Here is a 10,396-nt window from a genome sequence, read left to right as displayed (position 1 = left end):
CCGTGGATCCCAATATCCAGGGAGAAATATTACTCCCCTTATCGTGGGGGGTGACCACCCCGCATGTCATGTAGTTTTTTAAATCCAGGGAGGAGAGGATGCTATCGCTACCAATATCGAAGAAGTGTACACGCCCCCTGTGATGTGGTTCCTAATACCCACGTTGGGAGAGGATGATATTACTCTCAATATCACAGGGGCTGTACACACCGCTTGTGATATTTTTCCTATAATCCAGAATAAGAGAGAATGATATTACTCCCAACAGTGCAGGGATGTACCCCCCCACCATGTGATATTGTTCTCAAGAGCTAAAGGAAGAGAAGATAATATTATTATTTGTAGTGCAGGGGGTGTACACCCACCTGTGATATTGTTCCTAACATCCAGGGAGGGAGAGCATGATATTACCCCCAGTCTCGCCGTGGGTGTACACCCACTTTGTGATACTGCTCCTAATATCCAGGGGGTAGAGTATGACATTACTCCCAATTTAACAGTGGGTGTACATCCACTCGGGGATATCGCTCCTAATATTCAGGGAAGGCGAAAGTGATATTACTCCCAATATCGCAGAGAGTGAACAACCCTTCTGTGATATTGTTCCTAACATCCGGTGGGGGAGACGATGATGATATGTTCAATATCGCAGGCTGTGTACACCCACCCTGTGACATTGTTCCTAAAATCCAGGAAGGGAGAGGACAGTATGACTTTCTATATAGTAGGAGGTGTACACCCACGCTGGGATTTTGTTCCTAATATCAAGGAGGGGAGAGTGTAATATTACTCCCAATATGGCAGGGGGTGTACATCCCCTGAGCTATTGTTCTTGCCATTCAAAACAGGAGAGGATGACATTGCTCCAGCTATCGAAGAACGTGTAAATCCCCGTGTGATATTGTTTCTAATATCCAGAAAGGGAGAAGAGGATATAAATCCCCATATCGCAGGAGGTGTACACTCACTCTGATATTTTTCCAAATATGCAGGGGGGAAAGAGGATAATAATATTCCCAATACTGCAAGGGTTGTACACCCCCGTGTGAGATGGTCCTTAATAATATTACAAGGCGGAGGGGAGGATATTACTACATATATGGCAGAAAGTGTACACCTCCCAGGGATATTGTTGCCTTGATCCTGGAGGGAAGAGGATGATATTACTTTAAATATCACAGAAGGTGTACAGGCCCCCAGTGACACTGTTTCTAACTTCAGCGTGGGAGAGGAAGACATGATACCCAGTATCGCAGGGAGTAGAAACACTCCTGTGACACTGTTCTTAATATTCAGGGAGGAAGAGGATGATATTACTGCCAATACACACCCGTCTGTGAAATAGTTCATAATTTCCAGAGGGAGAGATGTTATTACTCACAACATCGTAAACAGGCTGTGAGTCCACCGTAGATCGTAAAAGCCAGGCGGGAAGAGGCGGTGGCTCTTACTCCTCATATCGCGGGGGGTGCCTCACCCCCCTGCGATGTGGATCCTAAGAGCCAGGGGGTGATATATTTATCTCCCCTCACTAGAGCTCTGGAGGGCAAGAATCCGAGTGCCACAATACAGGGTGCAGGGCAGGCCTAAAATATTTATGGGAAGGATGGGAGCCAGACTATGCTGGACTGCTTTAAATATCAGTGAAAGGACTTTCCAGTCTAACCAAAAGACAACAGAGTATTAAGTTTTCTTGCACAGAGCAATGGCTTGCAGAATACCGTGTGCCATAAAAATGCACGTGGTCATTGTCTGAGGTTGGATGGGAATGTGGCGAAACCAGTTAGGAAGTTGCTGGGGTGACCCTGACCATGGAGAGCAAGAACTACATTGAAAAGGCATTGCAGGCCGGGCGCGGTGGCTCAAGCCTGTAATCCCAGCACTTTGGGAGGCCGAGGCAGGCGGATCACAAGGTCAGGAGATCGAGACCACAGTGAAACCCTGTCTCTACTAAAAATACAAAAAATTAGCCGGGCGCGGTGGCGGGCGCCTGTAGTCCCAGCTACTCAGGAGGCTGAGGCAGGAGAATGGCGGGAACCCGGGAGGCGGAGCTTGCAGTGAGCCGAGATCGCGCCACTGCACTCCAGCCTGGGCAACAGCGTGAGACTCCGTCTCAAAAAAAAAAAAGAAAAAAAAAAAAAAGAAAAGGCATTGCAAAGAAAACACAGGCTGGGTTCCGTGGCTCTCGCCTGTAATCCCAGCACTTTGGGAGGCCAAAGCTGGCGGATCACGAGGTCAAGAGATTGAGACCATCCTAGCCAACATGGTGAAATCCCGTCTGTACTAAAAATACAAAAATCAGCTGGGCGTGGTGTCGTTCGTCTGTAGTCTCAGCTACTCAGGAGGCTGAGGCAGGAGAATCGCTTGAACCTGGGAGGCGGAGGTTGTGGTGAGTCGAGATCGCGCCATTGCACTCCAGCCTGGGCGACAGAGTGAGACTCCGTCTCAAAAAAAAAAAAAAAAAAAAAAAAAGAAAGTACAAACAAAAGCTGAGATTTGCTGAGTTCCTGCTACGTGCTAGCCAATGCCAACAACAAAGTGGATCAACAAGGTGGCCTGGAATCATCCTCACTTCTGTTAAGTGGCTGGGGGTAGGAGTGGGGGAGTGTCACACATCCGCAAACGGTAACGCTGAACTTCCAAAGTAGGTCCATCGGGCTCTCAGGACCCGCGGCTGTCCCAGGCCTCAGTTGCCTCAATTAGTCTGAGGCTAACTTCCTGCTTGCACCGCAGGGTGAGGATACTTTCCTGTGCGGAGACCTCAGCTCCTCAATGTACAGAGAAGGGCCTTGCAGGGCCTAAGCAGTGGGGCTCAGGGACCCTTGATCAAGCTGCCAAACCTTGTCAGGGGCTTGGAAGGTCACCTAAGGGCGGAAGCGAGCGCGCTGTGGCCCCCCGGGGCAGTGGGCAGGCGGCAGGGAGTCGCCGGCAGAGGCCAGAGCACCGCTGAGGCCAGAGCCGAAGCGGCTGAGTCATGGTGGGTCCAGCAACACCACTCATTTGGAGAAGCCCCGGGACGCCGGCGGCTCCAGCGTTACTGAGCTGTGACTTGGCGCCCGCACCTTCACTGCAGTCGGGAACCACTGGCAGTGATGGCGGTGACCGGAAGAGCTGAGTCAGCGCAGGCGGCGCGAACGACGCCGGGGGGAGTGGCTGACGCGCCCGCGGGCTGGGGCCGGCGCGCCCGCGGGGCGGGGCCGACGCGCCCGCGGGGCGGGGCCGACGCGCTCGCGGGGCGGGGCCGACCCAGGGCTCCGCGAACCGTCATGACCGCGACGTTGAAATCCCCGCCAAGTCGGCGGGGGCGGCATCGGGCTGGGTCTCCCGGATCCCGCCAGGGGATTGGAGTCTTGTAGCAGGACGAGCGGCAGACAGATCTCCTCAGACAGCGAGTTATAGAAGGAAGGGGTTTATTCGGCCGGGGCGTAGGGAAGACTTCAGTCTCAAGAGCCGGGCTCCCGGAGTGGGCAATTCCTGTCCCTTTTAAGGGCTCACACCTCTAAGGGGGTGCGTGTGAGAGGGTCGGGATTGAGCAAGCAGGGGGTACGTGACTGGGGGCTGCATGCACCGGTAATTAGATCGGAACAAACAAGGTAGGGATTTTCACAGTGCATTTCTATACAATGTCTGTAATCTGTAGATAACAGAACCAATTAGGTCAGGGGTCGATCTTTAACTACCAGGCCCAGGGCGCGGCGCCGGGCTGTCTGCCTGTGGATTTCATTTCTGCCTTTTAGTTTTTTACCTCTTCTTTCTTTGGAGGCAGAAATTGGGCATAAGACAATATGAGGGGTGGTCTCCTCCCTTAGTCTGAAGCTGAAATTTGAAATCTTGAAGTGGCCCCAAGCCACAAATACTACAAACAGGTTTCAGTGGGAATTAGGACCTTGTGAAAGGAGACAGCAGTGCCCCAGAGGCTGGGTAGATTTTGAAGATCAAAGCCACTTGCCTAGGAACAAAAATGATTTGCCTGACTCAGTTCCAAAATGCAGTAAATAATAATTAAAGCGAAACACACATGCACTTTCTTTTTTTAATGCAAGAGCAAAACTTTTAAAATTCCAAAAAGAAAATACATCTTGGTTTCTGAGATTAATTTCGTCAAAAGAACATATCTTAGGACCCCAAAATCACTAAGCTAAAGGGAAAAGTCAAGCTGGGAACTGCTGTGGGAAAACCTGTCTCCCAATCTATTCAAAGTCACCCCTCTGCTCACTAAAATAAATGCGTATCTGATTGCCTCCTTTGGACAGGCTAATCAGAAACTCAAGAGGCTGGGTGTGGTGGCTCACGCCTGTAATCCCAGTACTTCGGGAAGCAGAGGCGGGCAGATCACTTGAGGTTAGGAGTTCCAAACCAGCCTGGCCAACATGACGAAACCCCGTCTCTACTAAAAACACAAAAATTAGCCAGGCATGGTGGCGGGCGCCTGTAATCCCAGCTACTCGGGAGGCTGAGGCAGGAGAATTGCTTGAACGCGGGAGGCGGAGGTTGCAGTGAGCCGAGATGAGCCGCTGCGCTCCAGCCTGAGCAACAGAGCCAGACTCCCGGGCACGGCGGCTCAAGCCTGTAATCCCACCACTTAGGGAGGCCGAGGCGGGCGGATCACAAGGTCAGGAGATCGAGACCATCTTGGCTAACACGGTGAAACCCCGTCTCTACTAAAAAAAATACAAAAAACTAGCCGGGCGAGGTGGTGGGCGCCTGTAGTCCCAGCTACTCGGGAGGCTGAGGCAGGAGAATGGCGTGAACCCGGGGGGCGGAGCTTGCAGTGAGCCGAGATCGCGCCACTGCACTCCAGCCTGGGGCACAGAGCAAGACTCCGTCTCAAAAAAAAAAATAAATAAATAAAATAATAATAAAAATAAAAATAAAAATAAATAATAATAAAATCCAGGCCGGGCGTGGTGGCTCATGCCTGTAATCCTAACACTTTGGGAGGCCCAGGCGGGTGGATCACCTGACGTCAGGAGTTCAAGACCAGCCTGGCAAATATGGAGAAACCCTGTCTCTACTAAAAATATAAAAATTAGCCGGGCTTGGTGGTGGGCACCTGTAATTCCAGCTGCTTGGGAGGATGAGGCAGGAGAATCGCTTGAACCAGGGGCAGAGGTTGCAGTGAGCTGAAATCGGGCCACTTCACTCCAGCCTGGGTGAAAGAGGGAAACTCCGTATGAAGGAAGGGAAGGGAAAAGGGAAAAGAAGGAAGGGCATGCTGGGCGTGGTGGCTCACGCCTGTAATCCCAGCACTTCAGGAGGCCGACGCAGGTGGATCACGAGGTCAGGAGATCGAGACCATCCTGGCTAACACGGTGAAACCCTGTCTCTACTAAAAATACAAAACATTAGCCAGGTGTGGTGGCGGGCACCTGTAGACCCAGCTACTCGGGAGGCTGAGGCAGGAGAATGGCGTGAACCCGGGAGGCGGAGCTTACAGTGAGCCAAGATCACGCCACTGCACTCCAGCCTGGGCAACAGGGCGAGACTCTGCCTCAAAAAAATAAATAAATAAAAATAAAAAGAGAGAGAGAGAGGGAGGGAGGAAAGAAAGAAAGCAAGCTCAAAAGAATGCAACTGTTTGTCTCCTATCTACCCATGACCTGGGAAGCCCCCATTTCCAGACCAAACCCATGTTGATCTTATATATGTTGATTGATGTCTCATGTCTCCCTAAAATGTAGAAAACCAAACTGTGCTCTGACCACCTTGGGCACATGTCCTCAGGATGTCCTCAGGATGTCCTCAGGGCACGCATCCTCAACCTTGGCAAAATAAACTTTTTAAATTAACTGAGACCTCCCTCAGATTTTCGGGATTCACAAGTTTTAACAGGATGAGAGTTTTGCAGAGGGAACTTTACATAGGTCCTTGAAACTTGCTCAGAGGTACCAGGACTCAGTAGTTCATCTATCTCTCTAGTTTCTCCCTACTTCCACACTACTGAGGCCAGAACTCATTTTTGTATAATAGTGCTTAATTAGGCTGGACACAGTGGCTCACGCCTGTAATCCCAGCTGCTGGGGAGGCTGAGGCAGGAGAATTGCTTGAACCCCCCTCAGGAGGTGGAGGTTGCAGTGAGCTGAGATCGCGCCATTACACTCCAGCCTGGGCAACGAGAGCGAAACTCCATCTCAAAAATAATAATAATGCTTAATTGATTTTGTTCAGGTTTCTTTTTTAGACGAAAAACAACTCTATTATAGAATTTTCTTGGGGGGGAAACACAATTGCAGTCGCTAAACCAGAAACCACAATTACTTTTGCTTCTTTTCGTACATTTTGTTCACAAGAAGAGGTTTTGGTTTTTGTTTTGTTTTGTTTTGTTTTGTTTTGAGATAGTGTCTCACACTGTCGCCCAGGCTGAAGTGCAGCGGCTCGCTGTGGGCTCACTGCAAGCTCTGCCTCCTGGGTTCAAGTGATTCTCTCACCTCAGCCTCCTGAATAGCTGGGATTATAGGTGCCTGCCACCACGCCCAACTAATTTTTGTATTTTTAGTAGAGACGGGACTTTGCCATGTTGGCCAGGCTGGTCTCGAACTCTTGACCTCAAGTGATCAGCCCGCCTCAACCTCCCAAAGTGCTGGGATTACAGGCGTGAGCCACTGTGCCTGGCCTCAAAGTGTGAGTCTTTCTCAATCATATCAGTGATTAAATGGAGAAAACAAAACAAAACAATGGATAATGGTGGAAATGAATGTAATGCCACAGATTTTTTTTTGTTTTTTATTTTTTGTTTTGAGATGGAGTCTAGATGTTGCCCAGGCTGGAGTGAAGTGGCACGATCTTGGCTCACTACAACCTCCGCCTCCCAGGTTCAAGCAATTCCCCTGCCTCGGCCTCCCAAGTAGCTGAGATTACAGGCATATGCCACCACGCCCAGCTAATTTTTGTATTTTTAGTAGAGGTGGGGTTTCACTGTGTTGGTCAGGCTGGTCTCGAACTCCTGACCTTATGATCCACCTGCCTCGGCCTCCCAAAATGCTGGGATTACAAACATAAGCCACCACGCCTGGCCTATCACAAATTTTTTTGTCTTGGGCAACAGAACTGAGGATGAGAGGGAGAAGAAAACAGTCAAGAAGCTATTCCTTTTCATCTGAAAGTTCTTATGCACTTCTTTGTAACCACGTGCATATGTTTCTTTTGTGTTGTGTTGTTTTGTTTTGGATGTGTGGTCTGAGTGCTTGCTTTTGAGTCAGGGGGCTTGACAGTTCTTCAAACTGAAAACTAAGAGTGGCAGATCTGGTTCTGGTATAACACACGCTAGAATTTTGCTATTTCATTGTTTTCTCTCAGGCACCGTTTTCGATGGCTGCTGTTCATTCATCCATTCAGCTCATACTTGTTCAGGGGCTTTTATGTGCCAGGCACTATGCTAAGGTCCTGAAGATGTCCTTCAAACAGCCAGCCAAAATTTGGAACATGTTTTGTGCCAGCTACATAGAGTGTGTTTTTGTTAAAGACTTCTATTACTGTGGGCCTTTGTTCTTGTTGCTCGTCAATCTTGGGATGATCTAATAGCATGTAGCTTTCTTTGCAACAGAGCTGGACCCAGAACATTCCATTCTGGACTCCAGGGTCCTGCACATGTGAAATAAAGATAGGACTGACTTTGAGCACTGTGATAAGTAATTCTCTTCCGTTAATAGCACTTTCCTGGAGTTATGCCCTTAAAAAATGTCACACCAGGCCGGGCGCAGTGGCTCAAGCCTGTAATCCCAGCACTTTGGGAGGCCGAGACGGGCGGATCACGAGGTCAGGATATCGAGACCATCCTGGCTGACACGGTGAAACCCCGTCTCTACTAAAAAATACAAAAAACTAGCCGGGCGAGGTGGCGGGCGCCTGTAGTCCCAGCTACTCTGGAGGCTGAGGCAGGAGAATGGTGTGAACCCGGGAGGCGGAGCTTGCAGTGAGCCGAGATCTGGCCACTGCACTCCAGCCTGGGCGACAGAGCGAGACTCCGTCTCAACAAAAAAAAAAAAAGAAAATGTCACACCAAAGGGTCCCGTGGACACTTTGCTGCAGAAATTATTTGATTTAAATCAATTCAATTTAAAATCATGTATTGAGTGCCTACTACTTATAAGCATGGGGTAGGAATGGGAGATGAGCCAAAGATGAAAATAACCCAGACCCTGCAGCTCATCCTTTTTTGAGAGTTTTACATCTTCCTAAAGACTGATCCAGATACATCTCTTTTTAAAATATTTTATAGTTCTCATTGGCTTTCAGATTTTTTTCATTTAAAAAAAAAAAAAACCCACTGCATTTTAACTGAGTACCAGACACTGTGCTAGGGGTTGGTTATACCATTTCAGAAAATTACATTATTGATGGCAATGGTGTTGGTAGTATTTGAGTCACCTGCACAACATGCATGTATCAATCAGAATCTGCAGCTGTAACAGTCATGATTTTGCTATGTATAGTTGCTAGCAACTGACTACTGCTTTATTTATTTATTTATTTATTTTTTGAGACAGAGTCTCGCTCTGTACCCTAGGCTGGAGTGCAGTGGCACAATCTCGGCTTACTGCAACCTCTGCCTCCTGGGCTCAAGCCATCCTCCCATGTCAGCTTCCTGTGTTGCTGGGACTACAGGTGCATGCCACCACACCTGGAGAATTTTTGTATTTTTTTGCAGAGATGGTGTTTCGCCATGTTACCCAGGCTGGTCTTGAACTCCTGAGCTCGAGTGATCTGCTTGCCTTGACCTTCCAAAGTGCTGGGATTACAGGCGTGAGCCACTGTGCAATTATGTATTGAAATATGTTATTATAAATAACCTTTTTATGTCTTCTTTGTATTACAGTTAGCGCACAATATTGATTTTCTTAAATATATGTGTGTAGGCCGGGCGCGGTGGCTCACGCCTGTAACCCCAGCACTTTGGGAGGCCGAGGCGGGAGGATCGCGAGGTCAGGAGATCGAGACCATCCTGGCAAACACGGTGAAACCCTGTCTCTACTAAAAATACAAAAAAATTAGCCGGGCGTGGTGGCGGGTGCCTGTAGTCCCAGCTTCTAGGGAGGCTGAGGCAGGAGAATGGTGTGAACCCGGGAGGCAGCAGAGCTTGCAGTGAGTGGAGATCGCGCCACTGCACTCCAGCCTGGGTGACAGAGCGAGACTCCGTCTCAAAAAAAAAAAATGTATATATATGTGTGTGTGTGTATGTGTGTGTGTGTGTAGTTAGTTTGACTGTATTATCTATGGATCTCATTTAATAATAGTACAGAGGAGATTACAAAAAGAACTACTAGCCTACTCAAATACATCTGAATGACTGATCTGGCAATTTTTGCCATCAGTGTGAAACCCCAGGCTTATTCTTATTTGGTACAGCTCAGATCAGACCAAGTTGCTTTACTTCGTATTCCCAGTATTGGAGCAAGCATCTTCCACTCCCAGAGCCCCATCTCAGGTCATCTTGTTCTATAACTATAGGACTCTGTCACCTTTGACACATCTAATTGACCTAAGGGAGTCTATTCATTTTCTGTCCAATTGCCCAAGACAGTTGTTGCAGACAGGCCCGGTGGGTCACACTTGTAATCCCAGCACTTTGGGAGGCCAAGGCAGGCGGATCAACTGAGGTCAGAAGTTCAAGACCAGCCTGGCCAAAACCTGATGAAACCCTGTCTCTACTAAAAATACAAAAATTTAGCCGGGCATGGTGGTGGGTGCCTGTAATCCCAGCCACTCAGGAGGCTAAAGTAGGCAGGAGAATCACTTGAACCTGGGAAGCGGACGCTGCAGTGAGCCAAGATAGTGCCATTGCACTCTAGCCTGGGCAACAGAGCGAGACTCCATCTCTAAATAAATAAATAAATGGAAAAAAAAAAAAAGAAGTCCAAAGAGACCAAGATGGAAGTTATAGCTTTAAATTTAAGCTTTCTGTTTCCCAAGTGAGTATAGCAAATCCTACTTTTACCATTTATTCCCAGACTCGTGTATTCTAACCATTTTGAATACATATCAGCATTAGTTCAGCACATAAATATATCATGGAGGACAGTACCAGAAACCCACAGGGGATGATCTCCAACCTGATGGCTATGGTGAACCTTTAATAGGCCACTCCAATTCTGTTAGCAATAGCTTTAGATGACGGGGAATGTGAAAAGACCAGTGGATTTTATGGCCATGCTCTCTGTTGTACTTTCGTTGCCATAAAAAGAGTCCCTGTTCTGAGCAACACTGTGTGGGATACTACGATGACTTTTTTTTTTTTTAAAGACAAACACTCTCTGTCACCTAGGCTGGAGTGCAGTGGTAAAAACAGGGCTCACTGCAGCCTCAACCTCCTGGGCTCAAGCAATCCTCCTGAGTAGCTAGGACCACCTGCTCAGGCCACCACACTCAGCTAATTTTATTTTATTTATTTATTTATTTA

Source organism: Macaca fascicularis, chromosome 20 (genome assembly GCF_037993035.2).
Source record: "Macaca fascicularis isolate 582-1 chromosome 20, T2T-MFA8v1.1".
Classification (NCBI taxonomy): Eukaryota; Metazoa; Chordata; class Mammalia; order Primates; family Cercopithecidae; genus Macaca; species Macaca fascicularis.
The sequence above is the reverse complement of the archived record's forward strand: the minus strand, read 5'-3'. Positions refer to the sequence as shown.